At 33.8% G+C, this 24,503-nt stretch overlaps 1 pseudogene across 1 annotated transcript; it reads left to right on the top strand.

The window, feature by feature from the left end:
• The first annotated feature begins 2,063 nt into the window (after nucleotides 1–2,063).
• Nucleotides 2,064–24,074, top strand: LOC308643471 (phosphatidylinositol N-acetylglucosaminyltransferase subunit C-like; annotated as a pseudogene). Its single transcript has 4 exons — nucleotides 2,064–2,189; nucleotides 5,184–6,076; nucleotides 8,216–8,369; nucleotides 23,982–24,074. The product of its transcript is annotated as a phosphatidylinositol N-acetylglucosaminyltransferase subunit C-like (transcript).
• The last annotated feature ends 429 nt before the right edge of the window (nucleotides 24,075–24,503 follow it).

Raw genomic sequence — 24,503 nt, 5'->3', positions numbered from 1 at the left:
TAACATTCTTTAAATCACTTGAATAACTTGACTTCATTAAATATTACTTAATGACACAGAATTTGGTCTGTCAGTGCTGATTTTGTGCATACTTGAAGAGAATGTATATTCTTTTATATTTGGGTAGAGTTTTCTAAAAATGTCAATGTGATCAACTTGATTGAATACATTCATAATATCTTCTATGTCCTTGCAATTATCTACCTGCTTGTTCTGTCTGTCACTTATTCAGACAGGCATTGAAATCTTAAGTTGTATTTTTACATTTGCCCATTTCTTCTTTAAGTACCATCAATTTTTCTTTATGTTCTTTGAAACTCTAAAAGAATTTAGGATTGTTATGTCATCTTTATGAATTACCCTTTATTAACTTTAAATGTTTTTTTTTTTTTTTGGTCCGTGGTACTATTTTTGTTTTGCATGTATTTTGATATTAATATAGCTGTTCTCACTTATTTTACTTACCTTGATGTTCTCTAGTGCCACCCATTTACCAGTAAATGGCATAATTCCATTTCTCTTTTATATTGAGTAAAACTTCATTGTGTACATATACCACATTTTCTTTATGCATTCATCTGTTGACGGACACCTAGGTTGTTGTTTCTATAACTTGGCTATTATAAATTATGCTGCCACAAACATTGACATACCCAGTTTTGGGGAGGAAAAATACATTTTAAATCTCACTTTGAGAATGAGTTTTTCTTAACATTTATGAGACTAAATCAGACACAATTAGTTTAAACCCTGTGTGGACTTGAATCTGCAGGTTGTTTGACTTGAAGTAAATGCAGCTGATTGGAGCCAGTGGTACAACAAGGACTTTGAGCACCCCACAATCTGGCTAGAGTCCACCCACAGGAGTCTTGGAGGTCATTGTTTTCTTTGTCTCCTCAAATAGATAGTGGGCTTCTTTATCTAAAAGAAGGCCTTGTGGTGGGGAGTCTGACTTCATCTCAGAAGCTATCTCATTTTCAGAATATAATTTTTATACTAAGAGAAAAATAGAATCATTTATAGAATAATAATGAGGGTTAAATTACCCCAAATATTAGTAACTCATCACAAGACTAAGCACTTATTAGGCTACTCCTAATTATACTCTTTCATTTGTCCTTTAGTTTATCCACAAGGCCAAACACAAGAGTTCTCAATACCAGATGCATATCTGAATCACCTGTAAAATAATTTTTAAAAATGAAAAATGATAAAGTTATACCCCAAACCAAATGTTTCATAGGACCATAGCATTTATATATAATATTGAAGAATTCTCATAACATAATCAAATGCAAAGTAAGATTTAAACATTCTGGACTTAGCACAATGCTGAGGTCTCAATAAATAAAATATTGGCAAATTGGTTGTCTAGTAATAGAATTAAAGAGACATGATAAGGAATTTTACACATAGGGATGTCATCTACCTGGAAAGACTTGCAGAATATATGGTGTCTTGGGTAATAATGCATGTAATATTTTATAAAATCATTAACAATTATTAGTAGTACAATTATAGACTAGCTGCCAGGCATTTCAGCATAAAAATATTTCTTGTAGGCTTGGAAAATAATAATCAAGGTCAGAAACTAAATGTTTTGCAATAGCAAGGGAAATTAATTTCACATAGAATTAGTGTTTTCCACCTAAGTGCTATTTCACTGAGCTGCATAGCACATGTCCTTCCTTGTAAGACTTGATGAACCTACTTTAAGAGAAATAACCTAATAAAGGATAAAGCTACACCAAAGACTCAATTTTGAGATTAAATATAACTTTCAGTTCATCTGACACAGATATAACAGTACAATATTATCTCTTGCAAATACATACATAGTCTCTTGACATAAAATGTTGAATACTATTTGCATGTTTCCTTATTATGTTTATATAATCAAACATAGACTTTCTAGATTTATCTTGGGGAAGAGGGTTCCCAGGGCAAGTAAGTATATAGCTTCTAGAACACCCTTTGGTAGATAGATTTCTTCAGTGTCATGCTCCGACATTTTGAGTAGGTGCCTTAAAAAATAGCTGTGCCTTGATAAATATTCTCAGATAATGACAGCTGTAGACATAAAGGATTCTGAAGAAGCAATTCTGATCTGGTCAGCTGCTGAGAGGAAGGAATGTCCTGGGATGTGCAGCACTGGCTTTTACAAGATGTCAGCACTTCCTGTGGCTCCTGTAGTGGGCAGCTGCCCAGAGGAAAGATAAGGAAACTTCAGTGTCTGAATTAATACAGAGCTCTAGTCTCTGAAAAAGAGAACAAAAAAATTTTTTTCCAATATAATCTCATTTGACTTCGTTTAAATAGCACTGGTTCTAGTGTTTCCCTTTTACTGAGGAGGAAATTGAACGTCCAGCCCTTTAATTCAAATGAAGCCACCTTGCTAGGATGACACAAAGCCAGAATCTGAATCAAGTTCCCCCAACTCTCAAAATCAGCATGTTTCATGGCCATGGTTTGCTGAATCCTGCTTAGTGGATGTTTCAGAGAGGAGCGAGGTCCTGGGAATTGGAGTTGTGTGTCTATTGGAGTCACACAGAAAAGATGAGAACAGGAGACCAGACTACTTGACCATTAATGCCTGTTTTGGTTTGGGTATGAGGTGTCCCCCTAAACTTCTGTGTTATAGGAACATTCAGAGTGCAATGAGCATCAGTGAAATGATGAGAGTTCTAACCTAAATAGTTCATCCTAGTTTGAAAGGACTGGCTAGGTGGTAGCTGAAAGTAGGAGGAGCCTGACTGGAGGATGTGAGTTACTGAGAACCTGCCCTGGAAGGATGTGTTTTCCTTACATCTTTTCCCTCTGTGCTTCCCAGCTGCCTTGACATGAGCAGCATTTCTGCCTCACTTTGGCCCAGATCAATAGCATCAGCTGAAAATGGCCGGAACCTCTGAAATCCTAAGCCAAAATGAACTTTCCCTCCTCTAAGTTATTCTTGTCAAGTATTTTGGTCACAATGAAGAAAACCAAATGTAATGACATTACAGAGTGAGGCAGCCTTGAAGGAGGAGTACACAGCCCTCTTATGTACCTGTCCTTAGAGTTTCACAAAATAATGCCTTCCAGACAGAGGAGGCCAAGGCATGTTCTTGTTTTTGTTTTTGTTATGTTTTTATTGTTGATGGTGCTGGGGATCAAAGCTAGGGCCCTGGGCATGCTAAGCAAGCACTGTGCCTCTGAGCATCCTCTCCAGCCTACTAAGGCTTGCTGTTTTACAACTCCAAGCTAAGAATATTTTCCACATTTTTTTTTAAAAAGTGATGAAACAAGGAATATTTGTAGCTACAAATCATAAAATATTTATTATCTGAGACTTTACAGAAGAATGTCTGCCCACCTTAGTCCACTTAGTCCTTCTGCAACTCTCACTGGAGGAGGAAAGAACAAATTCCTCAGGATATCTGGTGAACTTGAGATAGACAGTCTAGATAATAGCCAGAGTCATTTTTGCTACCCTAACAAGTTGGTGCCCTAATGATGTAAGTGTTCATTCATCTTCTAGTCCTCTTTATTTAAAATGATTGGTGGATGTAAATATAATAATATATTTAATATATATTATTTAAATATATATTACTTAAATATTTAATATTTAAATGTAATAAAGATACCATCAGATAGTGGAATGCAGTAAGGTGGAATTTGGAGACCAAGCCAAGTAGTGACACTCCAGCTTCCAGTTTTATTGGTGTAATAAGGCTCATTTCCAGGTCCTGGGGAACTTAATCATACACACACACACACACACACACACACACACATATATATGTGTGTGTATACATTATTTCAGGAGATGGTAACTGCTCCTTATAACCTAATTGTCTAGAGAAACATATAAAGGAGAGTTTGTTATTAAAATAATTACAAATATATATACATATTTTCTGAATTGTATTTTAATTACATTTGGGGCTTTGCATAATTAAAGGAAAAATATCTTCACTGACATTATCATGAGATGCTGCTTTTTGTTTTCACTTTAAGATTTTCAAGTTTGCTCTATTAGAATACATTTTGTTATATGAACCAACAAATAAGGATTGAAATTGCTGAATGTAAGAGATTCCTAAAGGACACAACTCATAAAATAAAGGAAAAAACAATACAGTGCCTTGAAATTCATACTTTTGGCAGAAATAAGACATTTTACAGGGAGAAATTTTAATGGATTCTATTCTTTGAAACATTTGAGCAAACATGGAACAAAATTCATCAAATTTACTATCAAATCTATTCACTGCAGCAGAAAAATTGTCCCAAATTAATTCTCACAAAAAAGCTTTTCCTGTCAAAAAATAAAATAAAATGTTAAAAGCATTATGTGAACAAGATATCAGATATAATAAGCATGGTATCCAAACCCACTGTGAATTTCAATAAAAGTAAATCATAGCCCTTGATTACAAGACACCTGTGATTTTATTCTTCCCTGTAGCTATTTTACTCTTACATGATAACAGGGGGAAAAAAAAGTACAGTAAAATTTAAGAAAAAAGCAGAGCACAGTGAGAGAATATTAAATAACTGAGTCAAATTACATAAAGAAGTGAGATACACACGAATTACAGGGAGTAACAGATATTTGAATGAAAATTTAACTTCTGTGGATTAATGGTAACTTGGATTTCCAGCTTTGTGGCTGGAAAAATCAAAGTTATTATAAAACAAAGTCAGCATTAGAAATGTCAAAGAGCTAAGGAGATTCTGGGTGTCCTTGGGACTCCTTTCCTGTTCACACTGGCCAATATCAAAAGGTGTGAGTGTTTGGGAACACCAATGGGAATTTGAACAAGCACTCTTTAAAATTTAGATCCCAGCAGGCATCCAATCCCTTTAGAAAACTTGAATATTTTCATTGATTTTATTGTTTTGTTGTTTTTGTTATTGTTTGTTTGTTTGTTTTGAAATTTCCCTGAAGACAATTTATGGAAGTGGTACAAAAATGTCCCACTAAGGTATTTCTAGGAACTCCCAGGCAGCAATTTGGCTATGTTGTCCTCCCTCAGAGAACTAATCTTTCCTGGACCTAACCTGGGTTGAAAATAAGGAAATGTTGGTAGATAACACCATGGAATTTCCAGAGAAGTCTTATTTCAGATATCCATAAAGAACAAGCACCATGTGGACTTTTTTGAGGGAGATTGAACTGGCCTGAATTTAAGGGATAGGATAAGTGTGCTCAACCTGTAACTAGCACCAAGGAAGCCAAGTGGCAGGTGATCTTGGATGAGTGGCAGCCCCTTCCTTGATACCTGCATGGACAGGTTGCTGGGAGAGCTCTGGAAAAACATCTGTGTCTGAAAATACCAAATTGGGCTGTGGGATTTGAGTCCAGTGTGGTGATACAACAGCTGTGCTATATTTGTGTTTTTGTGGTTATCTAGTGACACGTGGATGAGGGTCTTCTGATCCCCCACTGGCTTTTTGGAACTGACCTGGGATCTTCATTGATGGCTTATGCTTCGTTCCATCTCATTGATGGAGATGAAGGGAAGAAGAAGAGGGCAGACCCTGTGGACTGACCTGAGAGTACCCTTGTCTTCATTATTTTCACTGATGGTTTTTCACCAGTGCTGAAGACCCTGAGAGAGTCCGTTAGCACTGACACCCTCTATGCTATGTCAGTCTTCATGATGCTGGGCCACCTCATTTTTTTTTTTTTTTTTGGCTATGGGGCTAATGCCACCATTGTAGCTAGCACACTCTCCTTGAACATGGCCATCCTTGCTTCTGTCTGCCTGACTTCACATCTTCCCCAGTGCCTGTGTGCCTTCATCATGGTTACATTTAACCGTCCAGAGTTTTGCACCTTGGCCCATGTTACAGAAGAAACTAAAGGCCTGTACTCTCTGCAGCTATGTGGGGGTCACACTGGTTTTTGCATTCTTAGCCTTGGGATGTCTGCTGTCCATTAGTGCTGAGGGAGCCATAGTCTTTGCTCTTCTGCTGGTTTACATCTCATGCCTCTGCCCTTTCTACCTGATTCACCTGCAGTTTTTGAAGAAAACACTCATGGGCATTGGGATGAAGCTGAAATCAAAGACTTGTTCAAGTTCCTCAGGTAAATTAAGGACCACCTATTACATTATAAAGAAAAATCCTAACCAGCATCAAATCTGAAGGCAAAGCCCAGCCTGAAGCTGTAGGCTGATGTGGATGAGAGAATAGAGATCAGAAGAAACAGTTAACCAAAGGCCTGGCTGGTGAATGTGCTTACTCATTCTGCCATTTTATGATAAAAATGCTTTCTGGTGCCCTCTTGAATTACTGCCTCTTATCTATTATTCACTATAACAGATATGGTCTCTATTAAATAGTAACAACACGTACACACATACATGCACACACACAAATACTGTCCCACAAATATTGTCAATGTATTTACCTTATAAATGTGCCTAGTGCCCTAAAAAATTCTCTAAGCTACTCTTCCATTATCAAATGTCATTTTTATACTAAATGTTCTTATGTTTATCATTTTTATATATTATGGCTTACTTATATCTATTATTTAAATATCATTCTTAGATTAAATAGTGTATGATAAAAAGATATGATTTTGGATTTCTCTGAAAACTGAAAAAACTGAGCCCAGTCATCCCTTTCATTCATATTACTCCTTGGAACATATTCTTTGGTTGAATTTACTGTCAACTTGTGAAAATTATCTTTTATTGTGTTATAGAGATGTTAAAATATACCTGATACATCCAGTAACATAAACTTTAATATAACCTTATAAACCATAACATAAATCTTATGGTCATTTTTTTAAAGTAGTCGCCATTTTGTTGCATTAAGAACTTTATTATAGCCAGTTAAGGTGGCGCCCACCTGTAATCTCAGTTGCTTGGTAGGCCGAGGCCGGAGGATCTGGAGTTCAAAGCCAACTTTCAGGAACAGCAAGGAACTAAGCAACTCAGTGAAACTCTGTCTCTATCTAAAATACAAAATAGGGCTGGGGATATAGCTCAGTGGTCAAGTGCCCCTGAGTTCAATCCCTGGTACCAAAAAAAAAAAAAATAAAAGAACTTTATTGACTGAAGTAATTAACTAATAATTATCCAAGTGTCATTTAAATTATTCTAACAGTTTTCCTGAGTGGCATAATTGCAGGAGACCATGTCATTTTGAAGAAAGCTAGAGAAGACACTTCTTGACTTTGAGAACATTTCTATTTCTAATTCAAAAATTGAATTTTATTACACCTCCTTATTCCCATGAAGAGCTTAGTATGGCAAGGGTTAACAGTAAGGAAAAGGTGAGGTATGGGAGAGGCAGCAAAACCTGAGAGAGATATTTTTGTTTAATTGAATTTTAGGTTTCTGTGAAATTATATATATATATATATATATATATATATATATATATATATATATATAACCTTTGAATTAAATCTTTTTGATTATTACAGATACTTATCCTTAATTCTAACATGAAATTAGAAAACTAAGAATTCAAAGCATATCACTTTGAAAATAAATCTGTGGGCTGTTATGAAAACAAAATCTGTGCAATAATAATACTTTGGGGTTATATTTTTAGTGATTCTGTCAATATGTAAAGTGTAGTTAGGAGCACACCTTCAATTTCCTCTGTAGAGATTTTACCACCATCTGTTACCATAATATATCTTGTGTCCCTGGTTAATGATTTGTATTTGTTTGATGAACTCTTACAATATGGTTGGGACTTTGAGAACAATAGTCTTTGTCAAAAGAATTACGTATCCAGCTAAGAGAAAAAAAAAAATCAAGGCATCATACTAATGGAATCATTTATTTATAATTTAACACCTTTTGAACTATTAAATGACAAAAATTGGGCCAGAGGTTTCCACATATTTTTCCTAATTTTATCATCACAATGCCTTTTGAATTTAGACGTTATGCTAATTCCTATGAGGACACACACACTCAGAGGGGCAACTTTACCACCTTAATATGTGGCATTGTCTGGATTCAATGACAAATCTTCAAGCCAAGCGTTCCTTCCCTGATTTTATAATAGTCCAAAATAAAACGGAAAAAAGAAAGATAAACAAATTACTGCAGTTGCTGGAAGCCCCATGTCTTCAGATGAAGGATAAGTGATTCAATTTCCCAGGGAGAGAAGAGAACTTTTCTCTTGATTGTCCTTGAACAAGTGAAGAAAACAATAAGGAAAAGTTTTGTTCTGGGACCTCATGTATATTTTATAGGAGAAAGCCTTTTCAGGTTGTAGAGTGTGATTCAAGTCAGACAGGTCCACACGAGGCTCCTGAGAGCAGAAGGCAAGAGAATATAGTAAAACAAAACCATGTGCATGACAAACCTTCAAATGGCTATGGAGGAGGAGTGACACCACCAAGGAAGGTGAGAGTTTGAGTTGTTGTAGCTGGCCATGTTATAAAATGAACAAGGGGATGTGACTGTTGCCTTGATGAAGCCAGATCAGAGTGTTCCCACCCTTGAGAGATGATTATGAGTTAGAGATGAATGACTTGCTTCTTGTTTTCCCCAAGCTGCACTGAATGCTGTGAAGAGCACCCGGTGAATTCAGATAGAATATAGTCCTCAGTGAAAAAGCCCTAGTGACATTATCTCATGATATATGAGAGCAATTTACAGAAATAATTAATTGCAGGTGCAGCTACATGTCTCTGAAAATATAAGAAAGGAGGGATTCACCAAGGTTGCTGAGTGATGTATAAATTACATATATCAAGTTTCCTTAGGTATCCTGGTTCCAAGACTACCTTTAGTCTCTGAGGCATCAGCCACAGTCTATTACACAGGATCCCACTTGAAATCACTGCTGAAATATGTCTGTTGCTCTAATGGATGTGTTCAGTTCATTGCTGGAAAGAAACTGAAAAGCTGATGAAAACTGTATCCTTTTCATTTATTTAAATGGCTTTTAGGTCCATGCTAATAAATTTTGAATCCATAGTTCATAACTTTTGTTTTAAATACATAATTCTTATTTTGTTTACTGTCTCAAATTATTAGCATAAAATGTTACTTTCATCATTTTAGACCTTGCTGAGAGCCATAGCCAAGTAGGAGTGACACATGGAAAGGTGACCCTGCTCAGGGATTAGGGTGGCTCCAGGTTTAGGGTGGATCCTGCTGGATTAGGGTGGCTCCAGGTTTAGGGTGGATCCTGTTGGGAATAGGGGTATCCTGCTGCCTCAGGCACCAGCTCCTTGAGTTCACGTTCAGTTCTCTCCGGATTCAGAGTGTATTTGGTACTACGCAGAGCCCGGTGGAGGGTATGTATTTTCCCCAGAATGTGTGTGCGTGTAGAGTGCCGGTGAGAGTTGGGGAATAAAGACTTGCTGTTGGAATCTACAAAGTTTTTGTGGTGGCTTGGTTATTTTGTGCCCAGCCAGACTGCCACAAGACCTTTAAGAAAACTATCTGCCAGTTTTAATTAAAGGTTGTTTCTCTTTCAACTATTTTAAGAAAAGCCCCCACTTGCTCCAAAGTACTAAATAAACCTCAAGCCTTTTGTTAACTTATTTAAGAAGGTACGCAGGAGGATAAAAACAAGTAAGGAAGAGTTTCTGTTTTTACTTCCTTATCTATCTCCATATTATTAAGATGAAAATTTTATTAGGGGTAAATCATGTTATAAAGACCATGGGAAGTACCTATCAGAGGATAGCATTATGTAACACAATGTGCAATACTCCAAGATTGGATAATTCTAAACTAATTGTAGTTACTCCTTGGTTATGGCCTAAATGTGTCATTTAATCTGTGCCTTCGTTTTCTTGTTTATAAAATGGGAATAATGCGTTTTTTACATTGCTGATACCACATTTATTTTCAAAAAGATGATTTGGTGGGTTCATGATACCATTTACATAGAAATTTTAATTATTGCTAATATCCTGCTAGTTAAAATGCATTTATATTGAGCAATGAAAGGATTTTAGTTTTACCTGTTAATACTTTCAGTGTAAGTCCATGGTATGCACATGGTCTTATTTTTGAATGGCAAGAGTAGAAGCCAGGGTATGATGAGGCCTTCCCACTCTGTGCTGGGAAGAACCCACTCTCCCCCAGCCCTCACCCCACAGCACTGTTCTCTGAAAGCTCACTTTTGGAGATCCTTTCATCAAACTGGAGAATGTTCATGGGAAAACAATGAAAACATCTCTGGGTCACTGTCCCAAAGTGAGTGTCCGGAAGAGGTGCCAAGAGATGAGAATGTTTCATTTGGAGAAAGAAGGAAATAGAAACTCAATTTTGATTATTTTAAGAACTCAGATATGTAAGAAGGATTGGGTGGATTTTAAGTGTTTCTAGAGTGTAGAACTAAGGATGAAAGATGGATATTATGAAAAATAAAAGAAATATTAACTTAATGCATAATAATTTACAACAATTAAACACATCTCAAAATGAGTCAAACTATTTTTTTTGAAAGAATGAATTCCTCAATCTTATAGGCTAGATAGATGCTATGATGAACTTTCATAAAGGATTTTCCAGATTGCCTCTTAAATGATGAAGACTCTTTTACACTCATATTTTAAGATTTATATTTCTATCACTCTTTATTATAACTATTAGATGATATTTAAATTTTATAAAATAATATTAATGTTCTCTTAATTATTTCAAAATGTAAGAGTTTATTTCTAGAAAAGTACAGGTGAAAACCATACATATTTCATCATTATAGTATTTTAGCTCAATATATTTCCTCAGATACTCTTATCTCTATCAGGTTTCATATCCTTAAAATATCTTTTGTATTACTCATAAAATAATTTGTTGGTTTTTTTTCTCTGCCATATTTTCTGAAATTTTTAAGAATATTTTTCACCTGTGATATTATATTAAATTAAATCATTTACTATTAAATGTTGGAGGTTTCTTGAACTCTAGTCTGACAAAATATGTGTATTGTTCTTAATTTTCCTTTAATACCCTTGGCTAATATTAGCTCAGTTTATGTTTGTATCTTTCCAAAAGAGCAAATGAACAAATAAACAAAAGTTGTCTCTGGCACTCTCCTGGCATTTTGAGGTAGGTCTTATTTGTAGCACATCTTTCCTTTGTTTTGAGCTGAATTTTTTCTTCTAGTTGCTTCATCTGGATGTATTTCCTGATGCTGCACAACTAACGCCCTTACACATGAATGGCTTTTTGTACACTTAAACATGTTGACCTTGTACCTCACCTCCAATCATATATTCTCTTTTTTTCACTGGGTTTTCAGTGTCTTAGTCATGTTGGCACCTCCTCATGAATAATCTGGCATATACCCACTCTAGGTATTTTTTTCAGAAGCAGGTGTAAGCCTAGTGTGATATGATGGGGATGTCAAGAGAAAGCAGGTCTGTGTCTTCCCTTGTCATATTTATTGCCTGTAACTCTGTTAGTACAGTCCAAGCTTTAAATGATTTTTGGTAGCAGAGAGAACTTACAGTTCACTCATTTATTTGTGCTTTTGACACATATTTAATGAATATCTACTGAGAATAAGGCCTCCGTTTTAGGCAAGCCAACAGTGAACAGTGAGCTTTCACATTTTAGTGAAAACATGTCATTCTTTTTTCCCTTAGCTCTTTTTCAACCATGGTCTTTATTGGAAATTATAAAATATATTTTTTAACAATGTAGAACTTTGTATTTTTCCGAATAAAATTTCATCTTGTTAGGTGATCTTTAGTTTTAACATCACTCCACACATTTTGTATGTTGTTTCAGCCTTTGAGAAACTATCTTCATATCTTCCTGAAACCCCAGTTATTTTAGGAAGTGTCCTCTGAAGTTGTACACTGCCCTATTGTAGTTATCAGTGTTCTAAATACAAAATATTAAAAAATAGAAATAACATTAATAAAAATGTAGACCACAGAGGATAAAATTTTAAAATAAAAAGATTCAACAAATACCTATTCATAGGGTAGAAAAATCGCTGAGTTCCCAAAATTTCATTAGATGTTGTAATACATCAAGAATTAAAGACCAAAGCAGTCCCTGTGTTCTTGAGGTTTACAGTTCAGTGGAAGAGACTGGCATGAATCAAATAACCCAAATAATCATACAAACATATTTAAAATTTCAATAATATATGTTTAAAGTAAATATTATGACATATGTATATTTAAACAGCATCTGTTTTTGAGAGATACATACTGAATTATTTTAGATAAAGTGGGAAATGTTTCAAACTAATCTGGAGGGAATTGGATGAGGTTATAATAAAGTGAAACTGCCAAGAACTACTATTATTCCAACAAATAGTTCAGGCTGCTGTAACAAAGACCATAAACTGTGTGGCTATGAACAACAGAAAAAATATTCCTCATTTTTCTGGAGGCTGGAAAGTTCAAACTCAAGACTAGAAGATTCATTGTCTGGTTAAGAGATCTGCCATCTCTTTGGTATGTCCTTATACAACAGAAAGGATGGGAGAGCTCCTTATGGATTCCTTTATGAAATCACATCCCATTCACTAGGGCCTCACCACTAAATTGCTGCCCAGAGGCCCTTTTTCCTAATACCATCAGCCTGAGGGTTTGGATTTTCAGGACATAAATTTTGCAAGGACATGTGCATTCTCACCATAGCATTGGGTCTGGATGATGGATACATTGTGTTGTTCTCTCTTGTTATGTACATCTCTTCATATTTGCTATCATAAAAAGTGGCAAACAAGAAAAAAAGTCAATTCTGACAAGTGGAGAGGAGAGGTAGTCAGTTTTCTGACAGTATATAAAAGAGAAATTTGATAGAGTCAGGGATGTAAAGAATGGCTGATGATGAAAAGTGACACTTAGCATTAGACTGGAAGACTGCATGGGAGTATAGGGAAGGACAGATCCAGAGTCATCCTGCAGAGGAACAGATGCCAGTCTGACAATGAGCCAGAATGGCTGGAGGGCTTGGGGATGAGAAGGGAGAGCAGAGTGGTAAATGAAGCTGGGGTGAGGTAAGGTGTCTTAATAGGAACAATAACCTGCTTTGTGAAAACAGATTTAGGGAGCTATAGTGATGCAGAGGGATTACTAACAAGCTGCCCAGGTTCTCCAAATAAAACTTTGTTACATCAACATCCTTGGTTTAGACAAATGGACTTCTACGTCGATTTTATAATGATTACCCTACAATTCCATCTGCTTCTTTCCAGCTTCTTTACTATCTTCTTGGTGCAAGTCGCCTTTACCTCCTGTCTGGAACAGATAACAGTCTGTACTGCAGCCATATCTACTATCCACATTTATTGCTCAGGATGCTCAGCCTGAAACTCATCCTTTAAAAATTGTATACCTTATGAAGATTTCTAGGTATAGAAGAGTTCTGGCTATTATATTTTAATTCAAATGTCTACAAATGTGGGTGGTAGGATTTCCAGATAAGACACAGGACATCCAGGTAAATCTTAATTTCAGATAATCAATATACAAGTATAAATTTGTCTTAAAATAAAAATGTAACTAAAATATGGAATGCAAAATATTTAATATATACTATCGTTAACATTATTTACTATTTATCAGAAATTCAAATTTAATTAGCCATCCTATTATTTTTTTCTATTTGTTAAATCTGACTGCTTTTATGAGTTAAAAGGTGAGCATATGCTTGCTAATCCTAACCCTCTATTTTAGGAATAATGGAAACATTACATAAACATATTTCCAAATATATAGTAAATTAAAAATGAAATGTCATATCTAATACATGTGACAAAATCATTATTTTTGAATAGAAATAAGTATATAGTATTTATATTGACATACAATTTTTCACATGTATGGGTTTCCATGTAATGTTCTGATATGTATATGCATTGCATAATGTTTGAATCAGGATAAGTTTATCTTCTCCTCAAACATTTATCATTGGTTTGTGGTGATAACATTCAAAATCGTTTCTCCCAGCTTTTTGGGAATATGCAATACATGATTATTATCTATACATACCTGACTGTGCGATTGCATATCATCTGTGCAAAATCATTGTTCTGTCTGCTCTCATTAACAAGATTGGATATAAAGAATTATGATTGGAGGGGAGCCTGAACAATCTCATCTTTGTATCTGCTTTTAAAAACATTTCAGTTGGACCATGTCTTGCCCTGATTCCTGTCTTTGTTTCTATCATTGTGAGCAGAGACTTACACTGTACAGTGATGAAGAGGAGGCTCAGCAATAATAGGATCAGCAAAGAGGTCTCTTTAAGGATGTTCCAGAAAGAGTTGATTGTAAAGTGATATGAAATCGAGTATTGACTGCTTGTCTTCCCACTTTCCCTTTCCTGGTTCTATGCCAGCCGTGCTGTGTCTAAACTGACAAGGCAACTTAGCACACTGTGAAATGAATCTGAGGTAGTGCACTGAATTCAAAGGGAATTCAATGCCTTCTTTTAATGTAGAAGCTATGAATATTTATGAATAAAAAATTTCTTTTAAAATTGAACATAATATTTTAAATATAGATTTTTTTTTTAAAAAAGCACTGTTTCTTGAGTCTGTTAAAAATGGAGGAAAATGATGAATGCTCATCCAACTTGACTAATTCTGATAATGAGATTCCATAATGTTTTCTTGCAAATAATTGTTCTACTCTATTTGATCAAGGAATTATTTGCATTGCTTTGGTCCTACACAGACATTTTAAGTATCTTAACCACAATACTGTTACATATTAAATTATGCTTTATAATTTTACTTTTAGAATGCAAGAAATATATGAAGTTTTCAATATCATATATGTATTTGATAAAATATATTTTTGAAAATATATAGTTTATTTACTTAATTATTTGTGTAACTGAAGTTGAACCTGGGCCTTTGCACATGCTAGGAAAGTGCTTTACAACTGTACTACAAACCCAGCCCACATTATTTATTTTAAAATGTGCAAAACTATTAATTTTTATCATTATGTAAAAACCATTGTTTACTTGTGAATTTTTTTACAGATATTGAATTGTTTTTATAGCTTTAAGCACTTTGTTTTACAAATATGACATTTAAAATCTTGGGGAAAGTATAGGGATACAAATGACAATTAGAGGAAACTCAATATGTTTTTATTAATATATTATATTTAAGCTTATAAACAGCTGTCTTAATGAAATTCCACAGGATTTCTTTTAGGACTATTGGTTATCTATCATGAATGTCAGAATGAAAGAATGAAGAAAAATATATCTAAATATGCAAATTGCTATAATAAAATGTGTGCAATGAACATTCAGCAGAATTTCTGCTGAATAACTACATGGGCCATTAAGAAGCAAGTATTCAGCAAACTGGGAATGAAAAATGAATTATGATAAAAGTTTTAATATTAAAAACAAAACAATTTCTTATTTTTAAACAAAGATCTATAATACTTAGTAGTAAACCCTATTCACTTGATTTAGATATACACAATTTTCCTGAAGAATCTAGAAATGTAGTGATAAGAACAAACTGGGATAAAAGAATATTGAAAAACTAAACTGACAATCAGGATTATATGTAAGGCACAGTTATAACGGGGGACAAATGTAAGGACCATTTTCTAAGTACACAGCAAGGCTAAGTTCCAATCATCTCCAATTGAAACTTTGGCTCTCATTCCTTAGGAGGACAGGCAAACTAGGGTCCAGGTCAATTAACCAAACACCAACTCTCCCAATGACCAGTTTGCTTTGTTGCTTTTAAGTATATTACTTTCAATTGACCATTTTTCCTTTTGTCTTCCTAAAATCTTTAAATGTCTTGTTTAATGTACTCTTTACTTCAAGTGTGGTTCATGTAGCTGGAGACTTACAAGCAGAGATATGTTTTGGATATAGAGAATTCTTTTCAATAGAGTCTTCATGAGGGCTGGGGATGTGGCTCAAGTGGTAGCGCACTCGCCTGGCATGCGTGCGGCCCGGGTTCGATCCTCAGCACCACATACAAACAAAGATGTTGTGTCTGCCGAAAACTGAAAAATAAATATTAAAAAAAAATTGTCTCTCTCCCTCTCTCTCTCACTCTCTCTTTAAAAAAAATAGAGTCTTCATGAGTATATTTAGTATGCTCTTAATCTTCATAATATTAAAGAAAACATTGACTTGCATTAAATAGAGTTTATCTTTTCGGAAATACATTGTTAGGCAAAAGTAATTCAAGATTATTATAATTATATATTCTTATATAATTTTATAATATGGTCATGAGTATTAATGTCATCAATATTTTATAATATCAACAATTTCATATGATTTATTTAAATTTTCTTCTTATGACCTGAATTTCTACTCCCTTCTCTTTCTTTCTCTTCCATTTTCCACTCTTTCTTCCCTTTCAGTTTTCTGCTTCTTAAAATGCTGGCATGGAGGCAAATGAGAAGATAGTATTTATAGATATAATTAGAAGAAAGAAGTAAACTTGGTGAGTTGACCTGTTGGGTAAATTCTTCATATTCTCACCAATGTTCAAAGATTTCTTCTGTTTCTCTGGTTGCTTAAAGGAAATATAAAGAAGATTGGGACTAGATATATAACAAGAACAAAATATATTAAATCACTAGCAATTTATAATCCATTTTTGGGTCATACCTATGTTGATTAGATATTCTTAAGGATTCATGGTTCAATGCAAGTTTGATTTAGGGTCTATATTATGATCATGCAAAATCTGTAATCCTACAATAGATTTCCTATTCAATCTGCATTTTTCTTGAAAAAAGTCTTATTATCCATAGTGTTTGTTTACATATAGATACCACCAATATTTCTTTAGTATGATGGGGTAAAGCAATCAACACAGGGCCAAGAAAATATATACTAAGGTAAAGAATATACAATAAGGTAGTTATTTTGTGTACATGAGTTATAAGTTTCCAGATAATGTCATCAAGTAAGAAAATGCTGAAATCTGAAGAAGAGTAATGTGGACTTTTTTTAAAAATTGATTTTGACAGATGTTAGGAGATGCATGTGTAAAAATCAACATGTTTCCCTTTATCTTGAATAAAATGGCTTCCTCAGAGCTCCCCACCCCCATGTGATCAGTTGCATAGTGTTGTGTTATTAATAGGTTACTTGTCCCCTAGTCTGGTTAATACTTGCTGTATAAATATGATTATTTTCCTGTATGACATGATGTGAGGAATGTGGAAAGCAGTAGGTAGAATAAGAAGCCATTTTAGTTCAGGCTTTAAGGGTTTCCCAGTATCTCCTAGTCGTAAGGAGTGTTATGAAATATTTCTCTTTACTTTTGGTCCTCTTGATCTAAGGAAGAAAATTTACTTTATAAAACATTAAAATAAAATGGACCTCTCATGTTAAAACAAGAAAGTTGGGAAATAGAGATCACCTATCTCTCAAATAATATAAACCATACAATTAATTTTGGTTTCTTATGTACTGCCTACATTGGAAGCCATTTTCTTCAATTATGTGACTTCAAGAAATATTTTACTTTGTTCTGCTCATTTTTTAAACAGATTAAGTAGAATTTATTTGTAAAAACAAAAAAGCAAAGAAAAAGAAAAGAATCTCAGTAAGAATATAAGGAAGAACACTTGTTTCCCAATGCCATTTTAAGGTACCATCATACATATTTTACAAAACAAATAAATATATAAACAAAATACGAAAGAAATACAGTGAGTTTTAATGCAGATATCCATAACTCAGTTGAAATAGACGTTTAATGAATGCTGTTTGAATCAACTATTCTTATCTCTGGCCAATGTTTGTTCTTTCAGAAGGCTAACAACAAAACATGTCATCATGAAGGAGTCCTTTTTATCATAGCAAAGGCAGTGAAGTCATAGGGGAAATGGATCCAGGTGGCAAACTGCATTTGAAATATGTGCAGCTGAACAATTTAAGTAACTCAAATGACAGTCATTTAACTTCACAAATGGTTTATGTGAACTGAGTCAGTTGACTGATAGGTTAAAAAAAATTCCATATGCTTCCAAACTTATCAGACTTTACATTTCTTATTTACCATATCCTTGTTCCTTTTTGGGGATGCATTTAGATTACCATTTCTTAGCAGCCAAGTGTAATATAGTCAGGGATATGTAAATAATGAATTAGTTTGGATTGAACTAACTCATCATGAATTGAGATTAATTAAATTACTTAATTTTGCATCATCTTGCCAAAACCATGGGGAGTAAAGCAGTACAACACAGCAAGGAAATAAGTTGTGATTGAAATGGATAATAAGTATGATCATCTATCAACAAAGGAAATTGTCTATAGCAATTGTGACCTCAAGTTTCTCCTGCATCATGAACTTCTGCAAATTATCATCTCTCAGTTCTAGTGGAGAGAAAATTTGTCCCCTCCTAGTTTTCATGCAACCTCTCTCTTAAATAGGATGTCATAGCAATATACCTGTAACATTTAGGAAGGGATAAATAAACATTAGGTGTTTTTTTTTTTTTTAATAAAATTGCTATACATTTTTCAAACAATTACCTATATAAAAGGTTTAATGAGGGCCATGGGGAAATTATAAAGAAATATTATTCTTGGCTATGCAATTATCTATGCAAAGTTGAAAATATTTGAAAGGATATATTTAGTCTTTTTTAAAATTAATTGGTTTTACTATGTGCTTGCTAGTTATTGAGAACTACCCATGTCAATTTTCTCCATCTTTTGGGTACAGTTGCATGAGGCATTTAGACTTTGTATTTATTTGAGAAATTTATATTTTATAAGTAAATATTCTTATGCTAGAATTCCTGAAATGGCGGGGATGGAAAAATTGAACATCTATTTCTTGGGAATGTTGTGATTTTTAGAAACCAGTGTGTAAAGTCATGCCAGGTAGACTGCCTCACTATATTAGTTTCCCCCTTAGAGTGTGTTAGAAATTTCTTCTGTCTGACTTTGCCACTTGTATTCCTCTATGTCCCTGTGTTCCTGTTCTACCCAAATATTGAATCATCCACCCTGACTTCCGTTTTGATTCTTTCACTGGCCAGGATATAGTCGTCCATTGCTTTCCCTTGACTTTTAGTAGAGAAAATTGGTGTATAACTGCTCTTTTTTTTTCTGATTCATATTCACCACTAATTCACATTATTAAACAAAATTTATGGGAACCCATTGATTTGGAATCTTGTACTAGGTACCAGCAGACCAAATCAAAATGTAGTTACTTCTGTCAAATGCCGTGTAATCAAAGTAAAACTGTAAAAAAAGATGAAACTCTCTAATCAGGGCCCAGACAACCACCATAAGGAAGTTTGGTCTACTTAACCCACACAAGATAAGTTACCTGAGTAACTTGGCATTAACTCGTTTGTGTTTCACTATGCTATTTCCTTCCTGCTCAAGCTAATTTTCAGAAACCAACTGTTCTGCCACTCCCTGTGGAGATTCTCACTATTTTGTGTATTAGGTGTGGCTCACTTTATGAATTTACCACTAATAAAAGTCAACTAGATTGCTAAAACTCAATTTGTTCTAAATTTTGTTCTTGGAAAATATTTAGTGACTTGCGGACTTGGAAATTTGGGTTCATCCATGAACTTCTTCCATGCAGTCCTTAACAGAACACTCTACAAAATATGTTAAAAAATTATTGTGATCATATGACTTTAGGTTTATGATTCTTGCCATTTTTCTATTGCTACTTTAAGGATGTAATGATTACATTTATTTATGTTTGATAGAGTAGGGGAGTGTTACTTATTTCTCAGTAATAAACATTCACTGATATTAGACTGTCTGTCTTGATGATTACTTAACTTAGTTTGGAGAAATGAGAACATTGCAAATGCAAAATGAAAAAGATAGACTCTGTATTCAAGAACATAACTTCCTGAGTGAGAAAAATAATCAGCCCATTAACTACATGTGCATTTTCTTCATATGTCATCTTCGTGAGTTTACTAATATAAAGAAGTCATATAATTGAAGTCAATTTATCACCTATTTTTTAGCTATGAGGAAGTGTTAAGCTAGCAGATATTACTATGGAAATATTACTATTGTAAATTAAGAAAACAAATATACAGACAGAATTACATTTTCCATGAGATTTAGTTTATTTTAATAAGGTCTTGAAAAACTACATGCTTTAATGTCTAAAAAAGTTTACAGTTTCAACAATACTTATCCTCTGGTTCCTGCATTTTTGTAATATAATTTGAAGTCCATCTTTTACAACATTCACACATTAAATAAGTTTCCCATATTTCCAGTTACTCATTTAAGGCATTACTTGGAGAATCAAAAAAGAAGTGGAGATATAAATGTTTAATATGCAGACTGATTAAAATATTAACATTTATTTAAAACATTAATCTTCAGTTGTTTTATGGGGTCAGTCACCATTGAAAAACAAATGTGAGAGGCTTATCTAGTTTGCCTGCTTAAAATACAATAGGGTTATAATATTAATATGTGATGAAATTAGCATACTTGCTCATTCTACTATGGAATACAGATTAATTAATTCCTCTCCTCTTGCGAAGGTCAGAGAGACAGATTCTCACAATTTTCAATATAATACAGACTACACTGATGGGCCTTCATGGGTTTCTGTCAGCCACTTGTAAGCCCCAGGTGTGAAATAGAAAATAATACTTTTCCTGGCCAATTTTGTGCCATGATCACTTTTTTTGAATTTAATTCTCCTCAGAAACACAAAATAAATGACTTTTTTCTGAGTTTTTATATTATAGAATATCTGGGCTTTTACATTTTTCACTTATCCAAAGCCAACATTGCTCAGTAGAGAATCAATTTCCCTGAATGAGACTTTTGCATCTTCTCTTTAATAGCACCATGTTTTTGTAGCCAACTTGGAAATGGTGTTGAATGGCAATGAGACTTGTCAGTTCTGTAGGCATAAATCTAGGTTTTAAATTTAAAACCTGAATTAAGTATACTACATATATGAAGATTTACTATAAAATTCCATTATCCCAATCTCTAGGAGATTGATATAGTCTTGGATATTCTTAATAATGTCATGATTTTATGCATTTTCTGTGGGGAAAAATTGCCATTTGTGCATTGTTTAAGATTTCTTTATTTTCTTTGGAACATGTATTCAAAATGAAATGCACAATTTTATGGTGCATTTCTTTTTTTATAATGTGATATCAATTTTAAAGGACTTGTCATCCTTCTCTAATATAATATCAAATGTATTGAAAGTTTAGTACTTTGAAGTTATTAGAGGCCATGCTCATCAGAAAATAGAGATATTTATTCTCTTTTTATCCCTACTCTAACTTTTCATTGTCTTTGCTAATGCATGTGTCTTGATATTTTAATTTAGTCCCTCAGGTAGATTTCCCTCTGCCACTTCCTATTAAATCTTACTATGAATTTGTAGGAGATCTACAGGCAGAGGAAGCACTCAACTTGGGAAATTTGATCATCATAATAATTTAAGTGGATTATACATAGTTTAAAATTTGAATGCAAAACAGCAGGACAGAAGATTAAGTGTAAACAAGAAGAAGCATCTCACAATAAAATCAGTGTGAAGGCAGCAGAAAGTGAGACACTTATTTATTATCTGAATAGTCTCCTTTTAATTTCTCTGTGTAACTGAAGTTCCTCAGGGATTTTAGAGTATGACCTTTGAAGTCAGGCTTCCCAGAGTTCCATATTCTGCTAACCTTACCCCTTATTTGGAAGATCACCTTGCCAAGTTAATTCCAATTTTTTAATTATATATCTACACGTGGAAAGATTGTGAGGAATGTTCCAGGGGTTGTTAATCTAAAGAATCCTTAAACATTAGATGTTAACTTTAATGGTTCTGGGAGAGATCATGTTTTATTCTTTCCCACCCTCTCAATTTTTCTATATTTAATTTTTTTTAAAAAACGGAAAGGAAAAGAAACTGAAGGCATGAAAAAGGAAGGATTTTTGGATATTTTGTGGACAGAGAAAATGTTAGGACTACCCACCTGTTCGTGTATATTCTCTCCTTCATGAAGAACAGGATAGTTTAAAGGTCTGAGTATCCTCCTCTGCTGTCTGTGGCTTCCATATTTTCAGTTTTTCCTGAATCCACGAGTATGCAAAACTCAATTGGGTGGATCAAGTCTAGGAAATACTGGATTTAATAGTTTCCAAGTTTTGTCTAAACAGGAATTGGTATCTCTGTTCCTGACTAGACTTTTGTGTAATTTTTTACCCCCTTCCTCTTCCCTAACAAAAACAGTACACCCTTTTACAAAGTTGTTTAAGTGAAAAGTGGTCTCTTGTATATAATTATTTCTCATTCCCTAAGACTCCTTTAATAAAGCAAGAATCTAATATTATTAGGTCAGCTGTTACAACTTCTTTCTGAAAAAATTTAATACTATTTTTTTAATTAGAACTTAACAATGATATAAATTTCTTACTATACTACTACTAAGTAAATTTCTACCAAATTTAGATTTAGTTATGTATCAAAGTTGTACATTTTAAAGATGACTATATAATATTTTAAAAAATCAAAAATATGCCTTAACACTCACAATTCTTTTTTTTCAAGGCAATAAATATTATTTTAAAAATTGCCATCCAGATTTCTGAAAAAAATCTAACATATTGCCTGTCACATAGCATACTCAATCAATGTTATATCCACATGCCACTTAGCAGGTTCTGTTCTTCATAGTGAATTGCATTTGATTTCAAGGAGTAAGAAAAAGCTTTTTCCTAACAAAATTAATTATGTTATTGTCAAACAGCTTTTATAAAAATGATATGTTGGGCCCAGGTGAAAACTTTATGGATTTATATTTGTAAATATGTATGAAATTTCTGTGTTTTATTTTCCGCCTCATAACTGAGTTGGCAATGGCCCATTTTACTACTTTGAGATGCAGATGAAACCAAACAAAATTTTCCTTAGTACTATCTCTTTGAAAACTTCAAATAATCCTGGATTATACAGTATGTTTTATATTCTGATTGGCATTTTAATAATGTGATAATACTATGTTAGTAATAGGTTATTTAAATTTCTTTTTTTTTAAAGAGAGAGTGAGAGAGGAGAGAGAGAGACAGAATTTTTTTTTAATATTTATTTTTTAGTTATCGGCAGACACAACATCTTTGTTGGTATGTGGTGCTGAGGATCGAACCCGGGCCGCACGCATGCCAGGCGAGCGCGCTACCGCTTGAGCCACATCCCCAGCCCAAAATTTCAATACTTATTACAATTTTTGTTTTGAAATTGCATAGTCTATACTCATTATTATGAATACAGAATTTTGAGAAACAAGAAAACATGAATATGTTCATGAGCCCCACTTTTGATTAATAATGAAACCATATGTTTAAGTAATTCTACATGCATTAAAGTAAATGAAACTTGGTTGTATAGATAATCCAGTTTTACTAGCACTAATGACTTCTTTTATAGCAGTACTGTGGATTAAGTTTTTAAGTTTAAAAAGCATTGTACTAGTAAATATTTAAGAACTGTCAGAAAGGAGGGACTCATTTGCAGCATTTGCTGACTTCATAGAAGTTGGCATAGACGTAAGTGTGCTTCCATGACCAATTTCAAACAATCAATGGTTTAAAATCCTTGCAAAAAATTCTTAAAATAAAAAAAAGAACCTTGTAAGTCAGTATTATCAGCTATTTAGTCAACATGGGATTTAAGTAAATATCACTAAATGTCCCAGTTCTAGAAATTTCATTTTGTAAGATTACACTCTGTTAATTTATTCACAGTAAGGTTATTTTATCCTTTGTTTATTTGAAATAATTTTCATTTAATCTTCTGAAATTACTCATAACAATTTCTTTGAGGTCTTAGTGTCTTAAATATAATGGATCGATTTCTGTTTACTGATATATTTTTCTCTGAGGATGACTCCTACTTTCCTGTTTCGTTCTTTATTAGCCATCTTAATTTTTGCTTGAAAACAAAACACTTAGGATAATATATTGTCTCCAGCAGGATTTTGTTACACTATTTTGATGGCTTTGTTTTGATCTTGTAGTTAGATAACTTGTACTCACACTTCAATCTCTCTTTTCCCGTAGAGTATAGCAGCCGCATCTGCCGTATACAGACAGATTCCAGTTGCTGCTATTTCACCTTCACCCTGTGGGCTCTTGCTATGGCTGTCAGTTTGATAACCATCCAAAGCTTTATGAAGATTTGATGACTAGATTCTGGGGATCCCCTATTTATTATCTATTGTGGATTCCCACTCTGTTTATCAGCCTTTCTATAAGAGTTTGGACTTTTTAGTCTTATGATGAATACAAGGTTTTAATATTCTGCTGCCTGATATGTTGGGGAATATATTCAGTTTAAAAACTGCACATGTAAAAAAATCACAACCTTGTCTGTCATCAGTCTTTTAATATTAGATTACATTCTGGCATGCCTTCTATTTCAGTAGACCTTTGGTGTCCCTCTGCATGTGTAAAGTTTAGTTGCTATTCTGGGGACTTTGGCAGCAATTCTAGTCTTATTTTATATTTTACTCTTTAAAGATTTCCCACTTAAATTTTCAGTACTCTTTGGGCCTCAAATTCTCATGTCCCTTAATTTGGAAA

This window comes from Spermophilus citellus, assembly GCF_964194105.1.
Source record: "Spermophilus citellus genome assembly, chromosome: 3".
Classification (NCBI taxonomy): Eukaryota; Metazoa; Chordata; class Mammalia; order Rodentia; family Sciuridae; genus Spermophilus; species Spermophilus citellus.
This window is presented reverse-complemented; position numbering and strand designations above follow the sequence as displayed.